A 16,718-nucleotide genomic window follows, 5' to 3' on the forward strand; every position below is an offset into this window, starting at 1 on the left:
GAGTGAGCGAGACTGGATCCCCTCTGGGCCAACAAGGGGAACTGAGGCAGGGAGTCAAGCCAAGAGATTCCCGGGCAAAGAGGGCACCACTGGAAACACGGCTGAACCCTGGACGGTCCAGCTCTGTGGAGGAGGGGTGTCCCCCACCGGGAAACACCCTGCAGTTCCCAGGGCAATTTGCCATAACCAAGACAACCCGCCACTACAGAGACTCCGTCACTACAGGGGCGGGCCAGCATAGTGGAAGCAGTTCTAACTACACCCATATAAACAGGACTGCAGGAAAGTTCACACGGAACCTGGGCAGAGCCCACAGCAGCTCAGCGAAGCCTCTGCAGGCTGAGTGTGACTAGGCTGCCACCTTGTGGGCAGGGAAAACAATTGCAAGCCAGAGGAAAATCACAAAGCCCTAACTCCTCAGGACAGAACACCTGGGGGGAAGAAAAGGGGGTTTATGAGTTCAGCTACTGCAGACTTAAAATTACCAAAATCAGAAAGACAGCAACTACAAAGTCGATAGGTGGATAAATCCACAAAGATGGGAAGAAACCAGCACAAAAAGGATGAAAACACCCAAAACCAGAACACCTCTCCTCCTACAAGGGAGCACAACTCCTCACCAGCAAGGGAACAAGACTGGATGGAGAATGAGTGTGATGAAATGACAGAATCAGCTTTCAGAAAGTGGATAATAAGGAACTTCCATGAGCTAAAAGAACACATTCTAACCCAATGCAAAGAAACTAAGAAACTTGAAAACAGACTTGACGAAATGTTAACGAGAATGGACAACTTAGAGAGGAATATGAGCGAATTGATGGAGCTGAAAAACACAACACAAGAACTTCGTGAAGCATGCACAAGTTTCAACAGCCGAATTGACCAAGCAGAAGAAAGGATATCAGAGGTCGAAGATCAACTCAATGAAATAAAACGAGAAGGCAAGATTAGAGAAAACAGGGTAAAAGGAATGAACAGAGTCAACAAGAAATATGGGACTATGTGAAAAGACCTAATCTACGTTTGATAGGTGTACCTGAATGTGACAAAGAGAATACATCCAAGCTGGAAAATACTCTTCAGGATATTATCCAGGAAAACTTCCCCAACCTATCAAGGCAGGCCAATATTCAAGTCCAGGAAATACAGAGAACACCACAAAGATATTCCTCAAGAAGAGCAACCCCAAGGCACATAATCATCAGATTCAACAGGGTTGAAACGAAGGAGAAAATACTAAGGGCAGCCAGAGAAAAACGTCAGGTTACCCACAAAGGGAAGCCCATCAGACTCACAGCAGATCTCTCACAGAAACCCCACAGGCCAGAAGGGAGTGGGGGCCAATATTCAACATCCTTAAAGAAAAGAACTTTCAACCCAGAATTTCATATCCAGCCAAACTAAGCTTCATAAGTGAAGGAAAAATAAAATCCTTTGCAAACAAGCAAGTACTCAGAGATTTCATCACCACCAGACCGGTTTTACAAGAGCTCCTGAAGGAGGCACTACACATAGAAAAGAACAACCAGTACCAGCCACTCCAAAAACGCACGACATGGTAAAGAGCATCAACACAATGAAGAATCTGCATCAACCAATGGGAAAAACAGCCAGCTAGCATCAAAATGACAGGATCAAATTCACACATAACAATATTAACCCTAAATGTAAACGGACTAAATGCCCCAATCAAAAGACACAGATTGGCAAATTGGATAAAAAGCCAAAACCCATCAGTGTGCTGTATCCAGGAAACCCACCTCACATGCAAGGATACACAAAGGCTCAAAATAAAGGGATGGAGGAAGATTTACCAAGCAAATGGAGAGCAAAAAAAAGCAGGAGTTGCAATTCTCATCTCTGATAAAATAGACTTTAAAGCAACAAAGATCAAAAGAGACAAAGAAGGACATTACATAATGGTAAAAGGATCAATACAACAAGAAGAGCTAACGATCCTAAATATATATGCACCTAATACAGGAGCACCCAGATACATAAGGCAAGTTCTTAAAGACTTACAAAGAGACCTAGACTCCCACACAATAATAGTGGGAGACTTCAACACACCATTATCAATATTAGACAGATCAACGAGACAGAAAATTAACAAGGATATCCAGGACTTGAACTCAGACCTGGAACAAGCAAACCTAATAGACATTTACAGAACTCTCCACCCCAAATCCACAGAATATACATTCTTCTCAGCACCACATCACACCTACTCTAAAATTGACCACATAATTGGAAGTAAATCACTCCTCAGCAAATGCAAAAGAACGGAAACCATAACAAACAGTCTCTCAGACCACAGTGCAATCAAGTTAGAACTCAGAATTCAGAAGCCAACCCAGAACCGCACAGCCTCATGGAAATTGAACAACTTTCTCCTGAATGTTGACTGTATAAACACTGAAATGAAGGCAGAAATAAAGACATTCTTCGAAACCAACGAGAACGAAGACACCACATACCAGAATCTCTGGGACACATTTAAAGCAGTTTCTAGAGGAAAATATATAGCAATAAGTGCCCACATGAGAAAAAAGGAGAGATCTAAAATTGACACCCTATCATCAAAACTGAAAGAGCTAGAGGAGCAAGATCAAAAAAACTCAAAACCTAGCAGAAGACAAGAAATAACTAAGATCAAAGCAGAATTGAAGGAGATAGAGACATGAAAAACCCTTCAAAAAATCAATAAATCCAGGAGCTGGTTTTTTGAAAAGATCAACAAAATATACAGACCACTAGCCAGATTAATAAAAAAGAAAAGAGAGAACAACCAAATAGATGCAATAAAAAATGATAAAGGGGATATCACCACAGATTGCACAGAAATTCAAACCATCATCAGAGACTATTACAAACAACTCTATGCACATAAACTAGAAAACCTGGAAGAAATGGATAAATTCCTGGACAGCTGCCTCCTCCCAAGCCTAAACCAGAAAGAAGTCGAAACCCTGAATAGACCAATAACAAGGTCTGAAGTTGAGGCAGCAATTAAGAGCCTACCATCCAAAAAAAGCCCAGGTCCAGATGGGTTCACAGCCAAATTCTACCAGACATACAAAGAGGAACTGGTACCATTCCTACTGAAACTATTCCAAATAATCCAAAAAGAAGGAATCCTTCCCAACTCATTTTATGAGACCAACATAATCCTAATACCAAAACCAGGCAGAGACTCAACAAGAAAAGAAAACTACAGGCCAATATCCATGATGAACATAGATGCAAAAATCTTCAATAAAATACTGGCAAGCCGATTGCAACAGCACATCAAAAAGCTTATCCACCATGATCAAGTAGGATTCATCCCGGGGATGCAAGGCTGGTTCAATATACGCAAGTCTATAAATGTAATTCACCACATAAACAGAACCAAAGACAAAAACCACATAATTATCTCAATCGATGCAGAGAAGGCCTTCGACAAAATTCAACAGCCCTTTATGCTAAAAACTCTCAATAAACTAGGTATCGACGGAACGTACCTCAAAATAATAAAAGCTATTTATGACAAACCGACAGCCAATATCATACTGAATGGGCAAAAACTGGAAGCATTCCCTTTGAAATCTGGCACTAGACAAGGATGCCCTCTCTCACCACTCCTATTCAATATAGTACTGGAAGTTCTAGCCAGAGCAATCAGACAAGAAAAAGAAATAAAGGGTATTCAATTAGGAAAGGAGGAAGTCAAATTGTCTCTATTTGCAGATGACATGATTGTGTATATCTAGAAGACCCTATCATCTCAGCCCAAAATCTCCTGAAACTGATAAGCAACTTCAGCAAAGTCTCAGGATACAAAATCGATGTGCAAAAATCACAAGCATTCCTATACACCAATAACAGACTTAAAGAGAGCCAAATCAAGAACGAACTGCCATTCACAATTGCTACAAAGAGAATAAAATACCTAGGAATACAACTAACAAGGAACGTAAAGGACCTCTTCAAGGAGAACTACAAACCACTGCTCATCGAAATAAGAGAGGACACAAACAGATGGAGAAACATTCCATGTTCATGGTTAGGAAGAATTAATATCGTGAAAATGGCCATACTGCCCAAAGTAATTTACAGATTCAACGCTATCCCCATCAAGCTACCAATGACCTTCTTCACAGAACTGGAAAAAACCACCTTAAACTTCATATGGAACCAAAAGAGAGCCTGCATAGCCAAGTCAATTCTAAGCAAAAAGAACAAAGTGGGAGGCATCACACTACCGGACATCAAACTCTACTACAAGGCTACAGTAATCAAAACAGCATGGTACTGGTACCAAAACAGAGATATAGACCAATGGAACAGAACAAAGGCGTTGGAGGCGACACAACATATCTACAACCACACGATCTTTGACAAACCTGATAAAAACAAGCAATGGGGAAAGGATTCCCTGTTCAATAAGTGGTGTTGGGAAAACTGGCTAGCCATATGCAGAAAGCAGAAATTCGACCCCTTCCTGACACCTTACACTAAAATTGACTCCAGATGGATTAAAGACTTAAATATAAGACCTAACACCATAAAAACACTAGAAGGAAACCTAGGCAAAACCATTCAGGACATAGGCATAGGCAAGGACTTTATGACCAAAACACCAAAAGCAATGGCAACAAAAGCCAAAATAGACAAATGGGACCTAATCAAACTCCACAGCTTCTGCACAGTGAAAGAAACAGTCAATAGAGTGAATCGGCAACCAACAGAATGGGAAAAAAATTTTGCAGCCTACCCGTCTGACAAAGGGCTGATATTCAGAATTTACAACGAGCTAAAAAAGATATACAAGAAAAAAAACAAACAAGCCCATTCAAAAATGGGCGAAGGATATGAACAGATACTTTACAAAAGAAGACATACATGAGGCCAACAAACATATGATAAAATGCTCATCATCACTGGTCATTAGAGAAATGCAAATCAAAACTACATTGAGATACCATCTCACGCCAGTTAGAATGGTGATCATTAAAAAAACTGGAGACAACAGATGCTGGAGAGGATGTGGAGAAATAGGAACACTTTTACACTGTTGGTGGGAGTGTAAATTAGTTCAACCACTGTGGAAAACAGTGTGGCGATTCATCAAGGACCTAGAAATAGAAATTCCATTTGACCCAGCAATCCCATTACTGGGCATATATCCAAAGGATTATAAATCGTTCTACTACAAGGACACATGCACACGAATGTTCATTGCAGCACAGTTTACAATAGCAAAGTCCTGGAACCAACCCAAATGCCCATCGATGATAGACTGGACAGGAAAAATGTGGCACATATACACCATGGAATATTATGCAGCCATAAAAAACGAGGAGTTCGCGTCCTTTGTAGGGACATGGATGAACCTGGAAACCATCATTCTCAGCAAACTGACACAAGAACACAAAATCAAACACCACATGTTCTCACTCATAGGCGGGTGTTGAACAAGGAGAACACATGGACACAGGGAGGGGAGCACTATACACGGGGGTCTGTTGGGGGGGAGTGGGGGGGACAGCGGGGGGGGTGGGGAGTTGGGGAGGGATAGCATGGGGAGAAATGCCAGATATAGGTGAAGGGGAGGGAGGCAGCAAATCACACTGCCACGTATGCACCTATGCAACAACCTTGCAGGTTTTTCACATGTACCCCAAAACCTAAAATGCAATAAAAAAAAAAAAAGTCATATGTTTATTTAAAATAATGCCCTTACACACATAAAAGAAACAAAACCTCTTTGGAGAAAGCCTAGGACAACCAGAAATAAGTCAAAAACATCTCTCAGGCCAAATCCAACCTATGGCCTGTCTTTGTAAGACCCACAACCTAAAAATAGTTTTATTATGTTTAAAATGTTGTTGGAAGAAGAAGGAAGAGGAAGAGAAGCAGAAAGAAAAGGAGAAGCAACAGAGACTGTATGTGGCCTTCAAAGCCTAAAATGCTTATTACATGATCATTACAGAAAACATTTGCCAATCTCTGTACATGCCTTCACCTTAGGTCACTGAGCAATACATAATCATAAATAAACAAGAGCATAAAAATCAATATGCCATGAGTAAAATCAGCAGATGGCACAGACAACAGAACAAGATCTGCAAATATTTCAGAAACTAGAATTATCAGAAAACTCTAGATAATTAATCTTAATGTTTTTTAAAATAAAAGACAAGGTTTATAAGATACAGGAGAGAAGAGGAAATTATAGAAACTTCTAACTATGGCTTAGAATATATGAAAAAGAACCAAATAGAACTTTTGAGAAATAAAATAACTAAAATTAACATCTCAACAAATGGGTATAAGCACTTAGAATTTGACCTGTTGCCGTGAGAATCTGTGAATTAAAAGATAAGTCAGGAGAAATGCAAAATGGGAAGACAGAAGAGTGGGAGATATATAAACTAGGCCAGAGATATGGATTACAAAGTGAGATGGGCCAGTAAATGGCTAATGTTTCCAGTTCCAGAAAGAGATAAAAGAGAGAGAATGAGTCAGGGAAATATTTCAAGAGAAAATCATGGTAATTTTCCAGAACTGATAACACCACCCCAAATATTCAGGAAGCCAAGCAAATTCCAAGAAAAATAAATAAATATAAATACACTAGACATGTCATAATGAAGCTGCCAAACATTAAAGACAAAGGAAAGAATCTTAAAAGCAACCAGAGAAGAAAAATGTATTGCTTGTAAAACATCCTCAGATAGACTAAGAGCTGACTTCTTTTTTCTTTTCTTTTTTTTTTTTGAAAAGGAGTCTCGCTCTGTCACCCAGGATGGAGTGCAATGATACAATTTCAAACTCACTGCAACCTCCACCTCCTGGGTTGGTTCAAGCAATTCTTCTGCTTCAGCCTCCCAAGCAGCTGAGATTACAGGCACCTGCTACCACATCCAGCTAATTTTCGTATTTTTAGTAGAGATGGGGTTTCACCATTTTGGTCAGGCTGGTCTCTAACTCCTGAACTCAGGTGATCCACCCACCTTGGCCTCCCAAAGTGCTGGGATTACAGGCATGAGCCACTGCACCCAACCCTAAGAGCTGATCTCTAAACAATAATGAAAACCAGGGCCGGGCGCATGGCTCACGCCTGTAATCCCAGCACTTTGAGAGGCCAAGGCGGGCGGATCACGAGGTCAAGAGATCGAGACCATCCTGGTCAACATGGTGAAACCATGTCTCTACTAAAAATACAAAAAAAATTAGCTGGGCATGGTGGCGCATGCTTGTAATCCTAGCTACTCAGGAGGCTGAGGCAGGAGAATTGCCTGAACCCAGGAGGCGGAAGTTGCGGTGAGCCAAGATCTCACCATTGCACTCCAGTCTGGGTAACAAGAGTGAAACTCCATTTCCAAAAAAAAAAAAAAAAAAATGAAAACCAGAAGACAATAAAATAGTGTCATTAATGGCCTGAAAAAATTGCTGAACTGGAATTATATAGCCAATGAAAATGTTTTTCAAGAATTAGAACAAAATAAAGACATTTCCAAATAAACAAAAACTGACAAAATTTGCCACCAGTGAAATCACACTAAGAGGAATTCTACAGGTTGTGCTTTAAGCAGAAAGAAAGTGAACCCAGATAAATAATCGGAGATTCAAGAAGGGATGATGAAACTGACAATACCAAGTGTTGGCAAAAGTGTGGAGCAACTGGAACTCTCATACACTGCTGGTGAGAATGTAAAATGATACTGCTACTTTGGGGAAAAGTTTGTTACTTGACTATAAAGCTAAATATGCACTTACTATTCAACCTAGTAATTCTACTCATAGTTGTTTATCCAAGATAAATACAAATATACAAATATATAACATTCGTAACCAAATGTTACAGTGGCTTTATTTGTAATAGCCAGAAACTGGAAGCAACCAGATCCAACTCAAATGTCTATCATTTGGAGAATGAATAAAAAATGGTGGTATACCCACACAATGGAATACTACTCAGCAATAAAAAGTAATGAGTTACTGATACATGCAACAAAAGGAATGGATATCAAAAACATTGTACTGAGCAAAAGAAGACAAAGGCAAGAGAGAATATACTATATTATTCCACTTATATGAAGTTCTAGAAAAGGTAAAACCAATCTATTGGAATAGAAAACACATTAGTGGCTTTTTAAGGCCAAGAGTAGAGGAGAATTGAGAAAAAAAGGGGAGAGAGATCCAAGATGGCTGACCTCTAGCAGCTCGGGCACGTAGCTCCCAGTGAAAGCGCAGAGAACGAGAGGACGCCACACTTTCAGACGACTATTTGTAGCTCACGGACCAGGAGATTCCCAGCGGAGGAGCTCCACGGGTCGCCAGAGCGACTCTTGTGGCCGGCGCGGCGGTTTTGCTGGCGCCTTAAAGCGGCAGTTCTTGGTGCAGAGTCCAGAGATTCCTGGGCAGAAAGGCACCATCAATCTTAACACCACTGTCTTGACCGGCGCAGTGGATTGCTCAGATTTCGGCGCCGGGAATCAAAAAGTTGGACGTCCGCTCAGAGACCTAGTTAGAAAGTCGGTAATTACAAAGACAACAGACGGATACATATATAATGAAGGGAAGAAACCAGCCTAAAAAGGCAGAGAATACTCAAAATCAGAATGCCTCTCCCTCTACAGGGGATCACAATTCCTCATCAGTAACGGAACAAGGCTTAATGGAGAACGAGTGTGTTCCAATAACAGAAGCAGGTTTCAAAACGTGGGTGATGAGAAACTTCTGTGAATTAAAAGAACTTGTTCTAACCCAATGCAAAGAAACTAAGAACCTTAAAAAAAGGTTTGACGAAATGCTAACGAGAATGGACAATTTAGAGAGGAATATAAGTGAATTGATGGAGCTGAAAAGCACAACACGAGAACTTCGCGAAGCATGCACAAGCTTAAACAGTCGAATTGATCAAGCAGAAGAAAGGATATCAGAAGTCGAGGACCAGGTCAGTGAAATGAAACGAGAAGACAAGATTGGAGAAAAAATGATAAAAAGGAATGAGCAAAGTCTCCAGGAAATATGGGACTATGTGAAAAGACCTAATCTACGTTTGATAGGTGTACCTGAATGTGATGAAGGGAATGAATCCAAGTTGGAAAATACTCTTCAGGATATCATTCGGGAAAACTTTCCCAACTTGGCAAGGTAAGGTAATATTCAACTCCAGGTAATACAGAGAACACCACAAAGATATTCTTCAAGAAGACCAACCCCAAGGCACATAATTGCCAGATTTATTAGGGTTGAAATGAAGGAGAAAATACTAAGGGCAGCCAGAGAGAAAGGTCAGGTTACCCATAAAGGGAAATCTATCAGACTCACAGCAGATCTCTCAGCAGAAACCCTACAAGCCAGAAAAGAGTGGGGACCAATATTTAACATCCTTAAAGAAAAGAACTTTCAACCCAGAATTTCCTATTCAGCCAAACTAAGCTTTATGAGCGAAGGAACAATTAAATCTTTTGCAAACAAACAAGTACTTAGAGAGTTCACCACCACCAGGCCTGCTTTACAAGAGCTTCTGAAAGAAGCACTATACATATAAAGGAACAACCAATATCAGCCTTTCCAAAAATATATCAAAAAGCAAAGAACATTAATACAATGAAAAATTTACATCAAATAATGGGCAAAACAGCCAGCTAGCATCAAACACCAGTATTAAACTTACATATATTTCAATTGGATAAAAAGCCAAAACCCATCGGTATGCTGCATCCAGACCCATCTTACATGAAACAATACACAAAGACTCAAAGAGAAGGAGGAAGATTTACCAACCAGAGAGTAAAAATAAACAAATAAACAAAAAGCAGGAGATGCAATTCTCGCCTCTGATAAAGTAGACTTTAAAGCAACAAAGATCAAAAGAGGCCAGGAATGACATTACATAATGGCAAAAGGATCAATGTAACAAGAAGAGCTAACGATTCTATAGATCAATGAGATAGAAAATTAACAAGGATATTCAGGACTTGAACTCAGACCCGGAACAAGTAAACTTAATAAACATTTATAGAACTCTCCACTTCAAATACACAAAACATACATTACCACCTCACACCTATTCCAAAAGTGACCATATAATTGGAAGTAAATCACTCCTCAGTAATCGCATAGCATTTAGGTTTAAATGAAATATTGGTTGGCTGTTTGTTTGTTATCTTCTTCCCTTATTCCTTCCTGACTACATCATTAAGTATAATTATCAGTATACAAGAGGTTTTCAATACCCATTACTAAATTGCATTCTAGCCTGGGCAAGAAAGCAATACTCCCATTCTCTCTCCCTCTTTCTTTTCCTTTTTCCTCCTCCCCATTCTCTCTCTCTCTCTTTCTCTTCCTTTTTCCTCCTCCCCATTCTCTCTCTCTCTCTCTTTCTTTTCCTTTTTCCTCCTCCCCATTCTCTCTCTCTCTCTTTCTCTTCCTTTTTCCTCCTCCCCATTCTCTCTCTCTCTTTCTCAAAAAAAAAAAAGAAAGAAAAAAGAGAAAAAAAGGGCACAAGGGATATTTAGGGTGATGAAAAGTTTATCTTAATTATAGTAGTGGTTACATGGGTGTAAATATTTGTAAAAACCTGTCAAACTCTACACTTTAATACGTTTCAGTGTATGTAAATTCTACTACAATAAAGTTGTTTGAAAATAAAAATGTGATAGTACCAATGAACATCAGATACCTGGAAATAAATTTAACAAACATGTGCAAGTCCTCCACACTGAAAACTATACATGAGAAGAATTAAAGACAAATAAAAGAATGAGATGGGGGCCGGGCTCAGTGGCTCACACCTGCAATCCCAGCACTTTGAGGGGCTTAAGCAGGTGGATCACGAGGTCAGGAGTTTGAGACCAGCCTGACCAACATGGTGAAACCCCATCTCTACTAAAGATAGGCGTGGTGGTGTGCGCCTGTAATCCCAGCTACTCAGGAGGCTGAGGCAGGAGAATTGCTTGAACCCAGGAGGTGGAGGTTGCAGTGAGCTGAGATCGTCCCATTGCACACCAGCCTGGGCAACAGAGCAAGATTCTGTCTCAAAACCAACACATAGTACTAGGTTGGTACAAAAGTAATTGCGGTTTTTGCCATTACCTTTAATATATATAACTGGACCAAGAAACATGTGTAAAATATTCCTGGCAGCTTCACCTGAAACCACCAAAAACTGGAAACAACCTAAATATCCATCAACAATACAGTGAATAAATACGTTAGGGTAGATTCAAACAAAAGAATATTAAGCAGTGATAAAAAATGAATCCACTATGGCTACACAGAAAAATATGGAAAATTCCACAAACATAATGTTGAATTTTTAAAAGCTATGCCCAAAAGAATAAATTATTTTCTTCTATATACATATTGAAGTTTTTTAACTAGGCAAAATGAAACTTTAGGATTTAGGAATATGAAGCTGGGTAGTAAAGTTTTAAATAAAAGCAAATACGTGATTGCCATAAGAGTCAGGATAATAGTTACCTTTGGGTGAAGGTAAGGAGTGGTAATTAAGAGGAGCTACGGTGGGGGATTTTTGGAGACGAGAAGAGACTAGCAATTGTTTAGATTTTGATCAGGCCAGTCATTACACAAATATTTGCTTTGTGATAAATAACTGAGTTTTATATTTGTACGCACTTTTATGCAAGTGTGTTATATTTCACAATAAAACTATGTTAAGGAACATAAAATGAAGGGCATCAGGTTTTACACCAGCAAGTCTGGATGACAGAAGACAATAAAGCAATGCCTCCAAAATTCTAAGAAATTCTTTTCAGTCTCAATTGTTACAAATAAACAAGTTATTTATAAAATGTATGGGTAGTATAAAAATATTCTCAGACATACATAGACCAAAAAAAATTCCTTCCACATACCCTTTCTAAGAAAGTTTTGAAGATGCGCTTTACTAAGGCAAGAGGTAAACCAAGAAAGAAGCATCAGTTTCTGGAAATAGGGATGTAATCCATGAATGCAGTGAAAATTTCCAGAGTAACATCGGAACATCCAGTCCAGACTAAAGCAGGAGAACAGAGGCTCTAACGCCCTAGAAGGGAATTCTCTTGGGAAGCATTTTTTTTTCAGTGGAATAGCTGATATTAGTAATAGTTTAGAAAGATAGAGGGAAAGAAAAAGGCCATTTTAAAAATTTAAATTCAGATGGGAAAATGAAAACCAAAGTGTACCATTTGGCTATAAGGGAACAAGGTCTTTGTCATAATAATGTCAACAGCCTGCATAATGTAAATAATTTGTTGATCTTCAGGTCTAGAATCCACCTAGAGCTAAGGCATGGACATTATGGTTATAGAATAAACATCACTGACCTTGACAATATACAAGCTAAAGTCTATCCAGAACTTGGGGTATGAGAGATGAAAGAAGACAGAAGGAAAGAGTACAGACACTACCATCCTCATCTTACAAAGAGGAGAATCAAAAGATACTAGCTAGGTCTGAGAAAGCAAGAACTAAAGGCATAGCCTCCCTGGTCTATTCTCTGTTTCCTCCCTTAACCCTGTCTTTTGCCCTCCTCGCATTACCTCCTCCCTGCTCCACTGACTTCGGTGCCTCAACACGTCCCACTGCCTCTCTGCTCAAGGTCTTTGTGCACGCTGTTTCTCTGCCTGGGATGCTCAGTCCTCTTTTTTGCTCATTTAATGATCTTTATCCTCAATCTCACTTCGAGCATCAGCCCCTTGGGGAAGCCTTCCCTTAATCCCCAGACTTCATCAGTTTCTCCTAAACACTCGGAGTCTACCACACCTTCTTTGTCATTGGTCAGGTCAGAGTTACTCATCTATGTGTGCATCAGTCATCTTTGCCACAATAATGCCGCGTAACGACCACCACCAGACCTAAGTGGCATACAACAATAAATATTTGTTCTAAGAAGCTGTGGGTTCACTGGATAGTCCTGTTCTGAGCAGGGCTTGGTAGGACTCACCTGAGCAAATGTAGTCAGCTGCTGATCTCGGCTGAACTCTTTCGCAGGTCTGAGCCCTTGGCTATAACGATCTCTCTTTCTCCTATAGGATTCCAGAATTGTTCTCAGTGCCAGCTTTCCAGGAGAACAAACAGATGGGCACAAAACCTCTTAAGATCCAGGCTCAAAACTGACACACCATCACCTTTGCCACATTCTGTTGGCCAAAGCAAGCACAAGCCTAGCCCGGATTCAGGGAGTGGGAAATAGACTTCAGCTGCCTGCTATTGGGAGCACTGCAAAGTCACGTTACCAAGCGTGCGGATACTGGGAGGGAGGAGAGGAACGTGGAGGGCTGGGTCCATTTTGGCAATCCGCCCACCACAGCTTGATTGATTTGATTAATGTCTGTCTCCTCGAGAAGACTATCAAAGCATTATAAGGTCAGGAATCATGTTTTGTTTGTTCACTATTTTATCCTCGATGCTGGCACAAGTGTCTGACCTTTAACAGTTACCCAGTAATGATCTTAAATCTGTGTCTGATCATTCTAATGTCTGAGCTTCCGTGTTTCCTTTATCTGTTTGCTCCTGATGGATGTCAGTTATATTATCAGGTTTACTCACATGCCTGATTGACTTGGATTTGATATCTGATTTTGTAGTAGAAAAATTGTTTATGCGCATAACTTGAGGTCTCAGATGATCCTATCTTCCACTAGAGAAGATTTATATTTGCTTTTGCCAGGTACCTGAGGGGCACTAGCAATATAGGACTATCATCATCCAGTGGCAGGAACTGAGAGTTTTCCGGGCCACCGAGATGACTGGAAGCTGAGCCACAGTCTGGATTAGGCCCAATTTAGCTCTCGGATAAAGCAGACATTTTTTTTTAACATGTCCAACCTTTCTTGCTGTCCTTAACCAGACAGTTGACCCTTCTATTCCTAAAGGCGGAAATTCTCCCTCAATAAATATTCATTAAATGAGATGCTAGATAAATCCAATGGCCTCCATTCTTGGTCTTTTTGCAGTATTTAATATTATAGGAGGAATGAAAACGTTGCAGTTTTCAAAGATGGCTGCAGTTGTTTCTGCATTCTAGGGGTGGCAGCAAAATTCATCTTTGGGAGAAGACTGCTCTTTTGTTTGAGAAAATGTTTTAATGAGCCTCTTGAGTATGCGAAGGTGAGCTGAGAAATTAGTCTGGAGGGAGAGGTTGAAACAATGAAGAGACACTGCACTGCTAGAAAATGCCAAGAGGTTGTCTTCCTAAGTACAGAGGTTGTAACAATACAAACTAGATTTTTGCCTTCTTGAGTGGGGGCGATTGGGGATTTGGGACCTCAGGATTGGAGAAAAGCGGATCTAGATTAGCATGTTCTGCAGTAGGAGGGAGCCGTAGAGCTCCTGTGAGAGGGCGTGGCTGGTCCTGCCCTAGGATCTCTCTGTGTTACACTCAGATCTCTGCTCCTTTGTTATCCTACAGCTGGTGTCTGCGGTACTGAAGGGAACTAAGAGATGAGCCCGTGTCCACACTGGGACAGATGCATCAGGAGAATGTGACCTTCCTCATGCCATGCCCTCCTCTGGAGCCAGCATGGGCGTGTAGCAGCATCTTCATGGAGGAAGGTGGTCCCCACATGCCAGCAGCCCAGAGCCATGGTTCAGAGCTGGCAGCCAAATGGCACCCAAGCTGCAAGCATCATCAGCCGTTGACAACTCCTGTCATCCCCCAACTACTCCCCTAATCCTGCCCGTTTCACTCCTTATGTCCTTCCTGAATTTTTCTGCTCTTCTCAGCCTTTCAGCTCTCCCCAGGTCTTGCCTAGACAACTGCAGTAGCTTTAAACCAGTCTTCAGTTTCTTCTGTTTCTAGTTCATTATTATAGCTGCCACGGTGATATTTTTTTTTTCAAAACATGGATCTGGTTGCAAGCTCTCCTACACAGAATCCTTCTGTGCCTACAGGGTAAAGTCTCAAATCCGACAGATGGCAGACAAAGCTATCACCATCCAGCTCTAACTTACATGTCAGATCTTTCCCAGCTTAGCTTCCTCCACTCCCACATCATGCACTCATGGTACATGGTGACACAGCGTAGTGGTGAAGCCTAGGCTCCAGAGAGCCAGGCTGCCAGGGTTCGAATCCCTTCTCTGTTCCTAACAAGCACTGTGATCCTAGGCAAGTGAGCCAATCTCATCTGTGCATAAGATTGTGTGATCAAGTGAGCTGATATGCCTAAAATGTAAGAGCAGAGCCTCACGGTGCCGCATTAGTATTTGCTAGTGTCCTCGTTGTTACTACTATTCCCCCCACATTCCTATTTACTATCACTCTATTCTCTTCCTTCCCAGCCATCCCCGCCCCAATGTCCTTCCTATCTCGTGCGCCTACAAAATTCCTAGGCATCTTTCAAAGCTTCTGTCACTACAAAGCTATTTCTTTTTCCCTTTTTTTTTTTTTTGAGATGGAGTCTCGCTCTGTCACCCAGGCTGGGGTGCAGTGACACAATCTCAGCTCACTGCAGCCTCCACCTCTCAGGTTCAAGCGATTCTCCAGTCTCAACCTCCCAAGTAGCTGGGAATACAGGCACCTGCCACCATGCCTGGCTAATTTTTGTATTTTTAGTAGAGATCGGGTTTCACCATATTGGCCAGGCTGGTCTCAAATTCCTGACCTTAAGTAATCTGCCCATCTTGGCCTCCCAAAGTGCTGGAATTACAGGCATGAGCCATCGCGCCCAGACACTATGAAGCTATTTCTAATCCTCTATGCCCACCTACTTTCTCAAGAACTCTTGGCATCCACTTCTCATCTGGGATCACAGTTCTCTACTCATATGTCTGTCTCCCGTCAAGTTATGGGTTACAAGCAAGCAGGGCCCCCATCTTCCTATCTCTGTTTCCCCAGTGCCTGGCACACAGTAGAACTGCAATAAATACTTCTACAATAAACGTTCATCTCCCATCCTGGATACTAGAATCCCCAAAATGGGATCACATCCCAGTCGTCTTTGTGTTCCTCAGTTCTTAATCCAGCACTTTGAATTGCATCCTTCTGCTGCTACCACCACTCTCCAGTGATCCCTGTAGGAGCCACAGGTCTCCAGCCCATCTCTGCACAGTTCTGATCTTAGACGCTGGGTCATGCCTGGGGAACACCGGAACAGTCAGTGTTTGACCTATGGCTCGCTCTTGCTGTGTGCAAACCCTGATTCTGCTTTGTCAATATCTTAAAGCCCTAGGCAGGGAATTCGGAGAGTGTTTGCAGGATTGACACAAGGAGAAAATGGGCAACTTCTGACCCCAGTTCCCACAGAATCCCAATATGCATATGATTTACTCAAATAGGGTCTGAGTTAGTGAGAGTCTAGAGAATTTGATGGGGGCATGGAAACAGAACCAAATGGTCTTTGGCAACAGAAACTTCATTGCAAAGGAAAACATCCACTTAAATAAAAGACAGAACAAAATAGCCTGCCAACTTTATGACCTTGAAATTTTTTATTTCATTAGACACTGGAATGACAATACTACGTATGATCATCTCAAAGGGATGGTCAAAAATATCTATTTCTAACACATTCTTGGGCCTATTGAAACTGAGGACTGAGACATGGAAAATATTAATTGCTTGGTTCTGCCAAATGGCCTGACTATAATGTTAAATTGACCCCCATCAGTGAGCTGGTGGAGTGGACGCTAGCCCACCAGCTCCCCTGAAGATGGTTGATTATGGATGGTGACCAGTGTCCATCTGTGTTTTCTGACACCTAAGATTCAGAAGACTGAGT

This window comes from Aotus nancymaae, unplaced genomic scaffold (assembly GCF_030222135.1).
Source record: "Aotus nancymaae isolate 86718 unplaced genomic scaffold, 86718_ANA_hifiasm-v0.15.2.pri h1tg000007l, whole genome shotgun sequence".
Classification (NCBI taxonomy): Eukaryota; Metazoa; Chordata; class Mammalia; order Primates; family Aotidae; genus Aotus; species Aotus nancymaae.